Genomic DNA, 12283 nt, shown 5'->3' with positions numbered 1-12283 from the left:
CTTGTTTAAACTGTTTTAATTTTCATGAATGGAAAGTATTTTTATAGATACCAGGTATTGCTATTTAAAATTTAATGTTGCATAGGTACATTGATAAGGACCTAATCCACATACAATGAACACGTGTAATTATCTAATTTCTTAGAGTATATATTACAATAGTATAGAGCGAGTGTATTGCACAAATTGCATAGTGCGCATCGTAGGCAGATGAGCTATAGATACTATATAGATGTGTGTGTGACAAATAGGGATGGGTAGATATCAATTGCGTGTTGAACTATCGATAAGTTATGTAAATAAATATGTATCATAAGTAAATTTTATGTTCAATAAGTTATTAAAGGAAAAATATATGAATAAAGTATAAATATGTAATTTTAAATTTTTTTACCAACTGAATAAAGTTTGTTTATTCCATTTGAATATTAAATATTATATAAGAAATTTTCTTGTATTAATTATAAGTACTTTAAAAAATATGTTTGATTGGAATATCAGAAAAACGTGAGTACTTGTTAAATAATAAAGTTAATAAAATAAAAGTTCGGGTTTAGTGCTATTTATTTAATAATAAATCAAACAATAATAATAATGTTTTAAAAATGGTAAAAAATATTAAGGAATAATTAATAATTTAAAATGATAATAATATAATAAATAATATTAATAATTTTTTTATTCAATTTTATCCATTCTACTATCAAAATCTTCAAAATCAATTTAGCGGTTCAGAAAATATATCGTAACATTACATACTTTACATTTACACTATAATACATTCGCATTCATAATTTAGAAAGTGTATCATACAAAACACACCACAAATTTATTTATAATACATTTTTAAAAGAGTTTTAATTTTAAAGTTAAATAAATAATTTGTTAAAATATAGTTCTTCTAGTAAACTTTATATCGAGTACAGCGTTGGTCAGGTCACATCACTACGATCACGTGGCGGCAGTGAGGCGCGCGAGCGAGCCTGCACGTGTCCGCCTCCCACCTACTCTTCACCCCCGCGATGCTAGATTTATTTTCATCAAATTATGTAAAACAATCGACTTACTGATGAAATTTGATAGTGGATTTCAATTTTGTTTATTTTCTAGTATCGTTTTTGCAAGATAGAACTGCACATTTCACCACGTTTATTCGTAAATATGAAAAAAATCTAGAGCAATGCACTTCGTGAGCACTCAACCACGACTGCGAGCGCTCGCGGCGGGAGCGTCGTGTTGTTCCCACCTGTGCCTACTGTTCCCACTTGGTTGTTCGCACTCTATAGATAGTATATATACTCTAAGTCTAATTTACTCTGCCCATTCTATGACGTGAATAAGCACAGATAAAAAACCACAACTGCATTAATGAATGACATAAATTATGAGTAACTTCCTTTGCACAGATAATGAAATAATTGTTTAGTCTGTGGTAGGCGCCGCCGTAATTGCACTAATCAGAGCGTGGGCGAGCAGGTGACGAATTGACCACTTGCTTTGAAGAAAGCAGCTGTTCATGTGTGAGCAATATGAACAGCTTTTTCGTATCTACTGAAGAATGTTAAGTATGAAAATATTCAATCAACTCGGATTCTCTTTACACTATTAAATAGATTATTAACATAATTTTTGAAAAAAAAAATCCGTAATGTTTGCGGTTGTATTGTGTGAACTTTTAATGCCTACGGACTACGGAGGTTAAATTAAGTTTCGTTATTTTTTTAAATGTTGTATTTGTGTATGGCCATTGGCCATATTATTATGAAAATTGAAAACGTTCTAAAAGAAGTATTCAGATACCTATGTTAATAACTGGTAAACAATTAGTTTCTTAATTTAAGCCATGTCAAGTTTCTATCATTTTCGGAATTAAAATAAGAAAGTATGAGCCGCTTTTCAAAATTATTAAAAAGCGAATAAAAGAGCGATAATTTTATTTATTTATTATTATTTCCATGATAAAAATGTCATTTTTAAATGGAAAATTATTCGTATTGTTTTAATAGCAACATAATAATAATTAGAGCAGTGGTGGCTCAGTGGTGAGACCTCGGACTTCGAATCGATAAGTCCGGGGTTCGAGACCAGGCGAGCGCGCAGGAATTAAATTGATTTTTCAATTTATCTGCGCATGTTGTAACATCACCACTGCTCGAACGGTGAAGGAAAACATCGTGAGGAAACCGACATGTCGAAGAATTAAAAAGTTCGACGACATGTGTCATCCGCCAACACGCACTTGGCCAGCGCGGTGGATTATGGCCATAGGAGGCCCGTGTCCCAGCAGTGGGAAAGTATATGGGCTGATGATGATGATGATAATAATAATTTGAACACGACCAGCAATATTCATAGTAACTATTAATATTATGCGTAAATTCGTTTAAAAAATTATCATTTCTATGCTCATAGAAAGCAATAAGGTCCAAATAGTTGGTTTCACTCTTTTAGTAGTGAAAGTGATTTCCGAACAGTTGCGTCATAAGGCATTAGTAAACATACCGCGTGGAGACATGTTTTTAAAGAAACAGTAGTCTGTAGTTTTTGATTAACTTTCTTTTGTATCTATCCATTTTAAAATATATCGTACTATAAGATTATTGAATATAAAAGATTTTGAACCAAGAAATTTAAATAATAATCATGGTTCTATACAGATGTGTCAAGGTTTTCTTCTTATACAAATAACAATAGAGTCATAATTTATTGCAAAGTAATTGTTTAATAATATTACCTACTTTACGTGACATCTTACATACCTAATAGGTAAGTAGTTACCTACTTATTCATCGACATGTTAATATCTGTATAAAAATAAGGTTTTTCGTAAGAAACAACAAAATCTTCACATAAGTACTAAATTTCGGATTTTGGATGAGTAGTTTTAGCCTAGATTACTAATATTCAAGTAAAAAAATAGTCTATAAGAACAGGTTGCCACGGTTACGTATTTGACACACATTTTATTCAACTCATGATTCGGCTGCGATCAACTATGAGTTCTCGAGTAGCGAAAATACCGGTTTATAAAGGCCTTATGCGTAGTATTTCGTTTGTAATCTTATGTTTTTTATATGTTTTGATCGATCTCAAAGGTGGTGGTAGGTACTTTTTATGTTAATGAATATGATGCGTAAACAAATATGAAGCAAAATAATATTTTTCGAGGTTTGGCTACTTCGTATTTACATAAAACTTTTTATTCAATTAAATCAGAATTATTTTATAGGTATGATTTATACAATACTGACTTATAGGTACATACTACCTTCAACCTAGATGGAAAATTATTATGTATAGGTACCTATAATGTTATTTTTTGTCGCGGACAGTGATATTATAACGTGTGAATGTATTAAAATAAGAAATTATACAGTTAACAATTAAATAAAGAAAAAAATCTCCACATTCCCAACCTATAAATGAACCAAACACTTCATCCTTCGAGAAATCATAGTAAGTCCCTCCAGTCTATACCATCGCTAACTCCGTGTCAACACTCTTACGCAATAAGACCTCGAAAGCCTCTATTCACCCGTGAAGCTTATTACCAAGGGCTTAAAGGTGCTTTTCATATAACAAGTTATGTAGCACACAAGGCTAATTGCAACATGCATGGGAATTCTTTTCGAATGTTGCGTATTTGCTTGTTCTCTTAGCTGGTAGTGGTTTGGATGTGATAGTGTAGGAAGTATTAGGTATATATAGATATACTTAAAGAAGTAATTCTGTTAGTAAAGTTGATCTTTTATGTTTCATAACTAGACATATCGACGTGTAAAATGAATAAACAAGCTGATTAAACTCAAGAAATTAACAAATAAACAAAAACCCTAAAATACACAACATAATGTATTAAATGATGATCCAATACAAAACATACCTACTTAATTAGATTTTATTTTAATTACTTACAAAAAAATAAATTATTTTTTCGTTCTTTCTAATTCATTGATCTAAGTTTCTTAACAACTGGTACACAATCTATTTCTTAATATCCCGAATTGATTTCATTAAGTTGACAATTTAATAATTTTACATCACAATAATTTTAACAGCAAGGGCTGAATGAATTGGCGTTGTAGTGACAAGGGTTAGTAAAAGTGTCATCCTAAATGAATTGAATACTTGAGTTCACCTTTTTCACGGTAACAAAGCATTACCTTTATATTCCTGCTCCGACATTTTATATTCCCTTGTAATTATTTAGAAAAATGTGCGAACGTTTTTATAGATAGAGAAAATATATAAAAGTAACAATGTTTTTCTTATCTTTTTCTTTTAATACAATGTAATATTTTGCTCCTCGGTGAAAATACATTTTTTACTTTTATAAATACGAGAGACTCATTTAAAAATAATTTAACGATCCTACGCTTTCAATGAAGTTCTCACATCACATACGAGTACTTAACATGAATTGTTAAAATAAACGAACTACCTTTTCCCACAAAATTTGAATTAAAAATTATTTCATTATATGTAATTGTTTCCCTATCGTATACATATAACAAAGATTTATTCACAAATAACGGTATCTTTAATATAATTGAATTATTAAGAAAAAACTAACAAATCTTATACTTACGCAAAAGCCCGTCATGATCCAAGAACACAAAAATAAATAATAATAATAGTTTAAACTAAAAACACGCCTTTTGCAAATTGAAAAATGGAATAATTTTATCAAATTAGTGTATTGTCATCGGTCCTCAATAAATCTACAAAGTTTGAACGAAATCTGGCCGTTTAATGTGGGTCAAAATCGCGCCCAAAGAAGTCGGTTACAAACAAACATACAAACATACAGGTGAAGCTAATAAAAAGCGTGTAATAAGACGTAATACACGAATTTACTCTGCCTATATTCCCAATCTCATATCTATAAGGTAAGGCCTGCCTGCGTTATGCGTAGGTACCAAAATGTCGCAGTATTATTGCCAGTGTGGAAAAAAGACAGCGCTATATAGGTTGTGTAGCGCCATCACTTTCCCACACTGGAAGTAATACTGCTATAAGACATCATGGTAATCCCACCTGATAGAAATTTCCGTAAGATTCCCACGTGGCTTTCAGATTTGAAGCCTGGGATAGACAGTAAATTGAAAGCAAGCTTAAGATCAGTTCAGATAATATCGACATTTCTTAATCATAGTTCAATCTATATACTAATATTATAAAGCTGAAGAGTTTGTTTGTGAAAATTCTTTCGGTGTTAGATAGCTCATTTATCGAGGAAGGCTATAGCCTATAGGGTATATATTATTATCATCACGCTACGACCAACAGGAGTGGAGCCACGGGGGTGAAACTGCGCGGAGCAGCTAGTTTATAGATATTAACTTATAATTGTTATCTTGTATAATATCTAAATAGGTACCTGTTTTTGTATACTTAATAGGCAAAAAAAAGCTAGCGCTTTTTAGGGACCATCGAGTCCATTTAAAGTTTATGCTCCAATTTTTTTGTAAATTGTAAATTGTACATAGTAATTTTTTTGTAATTAATATCGGATATTTTTCATACTCATTAAAAATTTTCTATAATATGATTGTTTTTTTTTTTAAGATTAGTTAGAAATTGAATATAAATAAGTACAAATAGAAACTTTTATATTATCATGAGCAGATGGATCAAGAAAAACACTTCGAAATTTTACAAACTACATACTTACCTAATATGTTTTACTCTACTAAAGATTAAAACTGATCATACTTAATAATTACTACCTACCTGAGCTATAAACGCCATAATTACTCAGCAAATAGTTTTAATAAAAACGAGAACTCCTAATGAACATACTAATGGGCATTAATTTGTTAACTCATGGGTTAACTTTAAAAATATCAAGTGATGATTAACATGTCGGGAATGATGAGGCTAAATATGATAGATCTTAAACACGTAAGGAAGATGGTTTCTATCAAATTATTAGTGTTACAATGTGTTCTCGAAAAAACTGTATGTAGGGCACATAATAATTAATGTGTTTTCACGAAGCATAATAATATTTTAGGCAGCTTAGGAAGTTATAATTAAAATTAAATCTTGTATTCAAAACATTTTCGCACAGGAAATTGTTATTTTAAAGCAATCCCCCTTTTCATTTGTGTGCCGTTTTATCTAGTCTTATGAGAAAATTAAATGAAAAAATAATAATGAAACTCAAAATGTAATTATGATTAGAATTCTGACAAAAATTAATAAGTAATTACTTTAGATAATAAATTCAATATGGTAGTCTACTAAAACCTTTATGATAATATTTAAAATGCTTGTGTCTCTTCGTCCTTCTTACGATTATATTCTTGAAATAATGTTAAATTTCTATAAGTAAAGAAATATCTTTGAGGTCGTTTTATGTTGTGACCGTAACTTAAAATTTCAAGACATTTGTCATGCAATGCGACAGGAAAAGGGGAGGGGTTGATAAGTTAATTTATCATGTCCTATAGACGCTTTTTATTTCATCGTTTTCTGTGTACTTTTTGTTTTCTAAAACACAATCGAAAGATTATTTTCATTATTTCATAACACAAGAAGATATCAAATACCAAGACATATTTATTTTCCAAATTCGCTTTTGCTAGCTTCTACTATCTGACACTATACTAGAACTACTTCTACGCCTAGAGCAACCAAAAATAATTAAAATAATAGCATTACTTAATTGTATTAACAATTATCATCACCTTTTAACCAAATCACAATATGGTACTGGTAGGTAGGCCTCTATGATTTCTGTATCAATGCATAGCCAATGTTCCGCACGACCTACTATTCAAGCCTAACTATTGGAACACAAAGAGTAATGCCATTTGCATTCAAAGCACCTTGAATTACATATCCTAACGTTTTTATTTGAATAGACTACGCGATTCGTAAGTGACTACTTTCTTTTTGATATTTACTATAGTCCTAGTTGTATAAATTCGATTATTTATTGGTTCTGAGATATGAAGAAAGTGGTCGTCTTCCCAGAAAACTACTGAACCGATTAGTCGATTGATATATAAGGCTCCCTTTCATCGTAGTACCAGGAGAAATACTCGAGGATCTGTATCCTTGTTACATAGAATCAACAATAATAATTTATTGTATTGTAAAATAACAATAATAATAATTTATTGTATTGTAAAATTTCAGACTCTTAAGAATGTAGAGACACCGCTCTTTTAACGATACCTACGTAATTAAGTCTGGTTTTAAAGGAAATATTTTCAAGTTACTCGCATATCTTAGTTAAAAAAATTGTGTATGAAACTGAGAGGACTAGATCGCTATAATGATTTATGCAATAATAGCATGATTAATATTTTCCTGCAGGAACTTATGATTCAATCAATTACGGTGACCCAATTATTAAACTTAATTATATTGGTTCTAGGGAAATACAATCGCTGGAAATTGATTATTATTGGCTCGAATTTATAATGACCGGAAAACTGTAGGCTATCTACACAACTATATTTATTTATTTTGAGCTTTGATGTTTAAAAAATAAGCATCTTTATTTCTTAGTGACGATCCCAATAACGAAGATAACTAATGCGTAGCGTATTTTTTTATAAACTCAAACATTTATTCAACAAGACTTCGTTTGGGAGTGCTTTTGAATCGTTAAAATACATAAAAATAATAATTTACCACCGGTTCGGGAAGCTGTTTCTATAGAACACTAGCTTACCGCCCGCGGCTTCGCCCTTCTAAAACCTAATAAATTATATTATACTTACTTAAACCTTCTTCTTGAATCACTCTATCTATTAAAAAAAACCGCATCAAAATCCATTGCGTAGTATACAAAAGGGACATAGGGACAGAGAAAGCGACTTTGTTTTATACTAAGTAGTGATTTTCTCTACATAAAATGAGAAAGATGAATCTACCTCACATGTATTAATCGTCCTAATAAACTTAATTAAATATCCGCTCTGAATCTCCTGCTTATGATTCATCATTTGTTTTCTTCAATATGAATGACTAATGGCTTCCGAAACAATACATAATATACGTGTTTGAAGCAGGCCAAAAATTTCGACATACATGCCTTGTCCTAGATTGAAATCCAGGACGCCACCCTGTAGCCAAAATAAGGCTTCGTAAAACCTAAGATACCTATAAGTAGGTGCGAAATATGGAAGTGAAAATAAAATAAAGAGGTACATGTAAAAATCAATGTGAACATAATATAAGAATAACTGTCAATTACTGAAAGCGGAGCGGAAACACATGGAGAAAAACTAATATAATTGTCAACTACCGTCCTTTTTAACATCTACTATTTCTAATTTCGAATAAAATGATTTTTCTATTTACCAATGTTAAAGTACAATGAAAGATACTATCATGTATTAATGACATATAAATTAAGTTACTACACAAGCCATTAAATAATAAGCTATCCAATTAAATATCAGTACTTAATCGATTCAGCAATCAAGTAACAATGGCGAAGAGACAGATAGCACAAAACATTACAGAGAAAACAAAGATTGAAATCTATTGTCGTTGACAATGCATGAAAAAAAACAAAGCAGTCTGAAGGGTGATTATTGAACGAAAATGCACCAACCGCCCCTGAACTTGACGTCATCCGTTGCTATAGCAATGCTCCCGGGAAAAGCTCGAGGTCACCTCTCAACTTTTTTTCACGTTTCAATTTGCACAGATAAAAAATCAAACAGGCACATAAAGTGATTTTGTAACGAAAAAAAAAAAATAATAACACTGATTTTTTAAATTTGGAACGCGACGTAGCCGCGCGCTTACGCGTTGAAGGTACGGGGCAAACTACATAAATGTCAGTGGAGGCGGCACATGTGCAGAGCTCGGTAAAGCGCTGTACACAGTCGTGAGATTTTCCCGCGACTGTATACGTTGCACGGAGATGAAATAAGGCTTGTGAGCTGTCTTAATTATTAATTTATTTATTTATTTTATTTATAAAAAGGTACCTTACAGCTTATAATACAAAAATTGGATATTATTAGCATTGCTATTCTTATTCAAGCTTTAATGAGATTTAATTTATTCTATTAATTTATAATCTACTTTCAGATTATATGAATGAACCATTTCTGTATTTCTTTAATTGAATTTATATAATTGTTTTTCAGATTGGACTAAAAATAACTATTGTAAAATTGATTATTCAATGGTTATTTAGCGATTTGTGAAATAAGGTAATAGGTAGGTAGATAAAAATTAGGTACATAATATGAATAAGTAATTGTCTAATCCTGCACCCAAACAATATTACTGAATGCTCTAGTTTATAGAGCATCTGTTATAAATTATCCATCCAAAATTGTTAAAGTTAAAGTTTTCACATTAATAAGTAAGCCTAAAATGTTGAAACATCTTATAACGATTTATTCTATATTCGATCAATTAAATGTATAATCTAATACTTCCATACAATTTTGATTTTTTTTCCTCTCAGTCACTATATAATATTATAATCATTCTAGGTTCATCCGACCTTTACAAATTTCGTAATGGGATAAACTCGAATACAAAACAAATTGTTTGTTTCAATCGCAAGAAAATTGTTCCCGTCATACACGCGCCCTAACGTGCGAGAGAGAGGGCTCAGCGCTATACCGCTTTTCTCGTTATGTAAGCTACGGCCCTGGAGCCTGCTCCCCACCCTCATTGAAGCCGCTAGCTCAGATCACACAGGTCCGCCTGTGTTGGGCCAACATCATAATTACGTCAGCAAATGTTTGCCAAGCGTGACTTGAGAACTATCTTTGATTTTGAGTTCATTAAATTGATTATTGTGTTCTGATTTTGTTGGGTTGATGAATTTTAATCAAAATTTCTTTGGAACGAGATATTTTTTTGCACGCGCTGTATCTATTAAAGGAAAAATTATGGCTTTGTTTACTAACTTGAAGGCTCCTTTATGACAAATAAGAGTATGGTTAGTTGAATTTATTCCGGAATCTTCGATCGACTCAAGAATAATGGCTGTCAAATATATAATTTCTACAGTTACGTGATTTATTCACTTTTGTAACAACCCTTTTAATGAAGTTATTACTATATTACAATTTACAAGAAATATATATTTAGACGTTATTGTTGCTCTACTTACTACTAAACTAGATTCAAGAACAATTGATAATTTTATTTATTGTATAAATATACGAGTACCATAATACAATATACTAATGTTCCATAAAATATTTATAACACTATCTACTTCTAACGCTACACTTCTAACAATATCGTTTCCAGGTTACTATCAACCTGTACAAATACTCCTTACCTTCACCAATATTCCCAATATGCCAATACACTGGGCTTCAGTTGCATTTGTACACACAAACACAGTAAGACACAGTGTCGCTAGCTGGAAAACGAGGAAATGCGTTTGAGATAAACTCGTTACGGCGCGGGCGGCAATTGGTTTCCAATGGATACGCGATGGTAATTTTATTAATGTAGCACAACGATTTTAATTGTATGGAAATTATGTGTTGAATGTCGGGGAGAAACTATGCAATGTAGGGGGCTTTTTAAGAATGACAGTAAGTCGTGGTTTATCAATACAATATGATGTAGTGATTTGTGAGTAAAAATCATCAGTAAGAAAAATGAAGTTACAAAAAAGGTAGTCTTTATCAATATGCCATAAAGTATAAGAAGATGGAATAGGTGATTGCAATGTTTAAAAAAGACAGGATTTTACTGAAAAGCTGTCACGCAATAATTAATCTGAAATACGCGTTTCAAAATAGAGAAGAAAGAGAAAATTTTCAGGAAATGAAAGCGCTGTTAATAAAATTGCAAACCATCTTACAATTAATTATTTCTCCCTAGAAAAAGTAAACTGTTAAAAAGTAAAATGCGCTGCACTTAGGTGATAATAGTAATTATAAATAGACGCGGTAGCGCAGTGGTTACTAGTTACGGCTCTGACTATTACTCCTCAAGGATTTCGATCGCAATTACTGGAAAAATAATGTTTAATGATCATAGTTTTTTTTTCATCTTTTTGTTCATTAAAAATCGTTTCGATTGTCTGACTTCTTTCGCTTATCTTGGTGCTAGCTGGTGTTGTGTAAAATGTTTTTTTTATTGTTTCCATAACAGAAGAATACTGTTGGACTCTAACTCATGCACTCTCTGGTGTATGTGATGATATTAATGAGAAGACAAAACAATCGTTTCCATCCTAAAGATGCCCTGGAAGAGGATTCACCCAGTTTTTTATATTTTAAATTAGTTCCTACATTGTTTGCGCAGTCATTACAAACTCATTGTCATGTAAATGCACCTCGTGCTTTTATATTCAGATGAGAAAGTGATCTTGACCGTAGACAATAAAATTAATAAAGCAAAGAACACAGTGCATTGTTAATTTTTGATTATTTGAAAGCTATGACGTTGTTAGTAGAAATAAACCGGGTTATTCTCTGAATAGTTTGTCACACAAATAAACTAATTCAAGCCGTGATGTGTCTGATGAATACCTATTTAGATGCAAAACAGGAATTAGAGCTCTTTGATAATGAATCTGCTTTTTCCGTAATGAATTTTTGATATTTGAATTGTGAAAAGGATAACAAAAGCAACAAAGCTTGATTGTTTTGTTTAAAAAGGAAAATTGTAACAAAAAAAAAAAAATAACCGAGTTAAAATTATATGATTTATGATATAAAAGAAATAGGAAAACAGTAAAAAGCGTCATAATATAGTTAGCGCTGTGAAGATGTCCAGTGTATATTGACCTCTCTAATACATTACCATCCTCAAATACCAGGGGTCAAATAGTAGTCACGTAGTTATCTGAGAAGTCTTTATGGCCATACACATTTAAGAACATTAGTTTTACATTGTAAGTAACTTCTGAAAAGCTCGTCTTTATACATTGAATGTTACACGAGGCGTAATTTTAAATCGTTCTTAAAATTTTCTTCGCATAAGTATAAGTGCTTTCAACTCCATAATACAAGAGGGTACAACTGAAGCCTTAATTAAAACGAAAATTAAAGCCCTTCGAATTACGAATGGAGACTAACACGTGGATGTATTATGCATGCGATATAAAGAAGTGTTGGAAAGTAATTTAGCTATCACAGTGAGAAGTTTGAAGCACATTCACTAAGGGCGTCGTTGAATTAGAGTTGGGGCTTTGATGCGCGGAGCGCTTACACTTTACTTTTATATGTAATTAAATGTAACAAATTATAAAAAATAACATTTCATTTACTTACCACACTACAGTTGCCTGTAGTGTGTAGTGTATCTAGCAACTATTTTCTTGATAATA

The 12283-nt window shown here is 31.3% G+C and overlaps 1 protein-coding gene across 5 annotated transcripts in view; it reads right to left on the bottom strand.

Annotated features, from left to right (window-relative positions):
* LOC123695234 (chaoptin) overlaps positions 1-8871 on the bottom strand; it is a 49193-nt gene extending 40322 nt beyond the window's left edge. For all 5 annotated transcript variants that reach the window (XM_045641019.1, XM_045641023.1, XM_045641021.1 and 2 more), the window contains exon 1: positions 8576-8871. The gene's annotated coding sequence lies outside the window, so the exon portion shown is untranslated. The remainder of the gene's footprint in view (positions 1-8575) is intronic.
* Between the last annotated feature and the right edge of the window lie 3412 nt (positions 8872-12283).

The sequence above is a fragment of the Colias croceus genome, chromosome 10 (assembly GCF_905220415.1).
Source record: "Colias croceus chromosome 10, ilColCroc2.1".
NCBI lineage: Eukaryota > Metazoa > Arthropoda > Insecta > Lepidoptera > Pieridae > Colias > Colias croceus.
The sequence above is the reverse complement of the archived record's forward strand: the minus strand, read 5'-3'. Positions and strand labels throughout refer to the sequence as shown.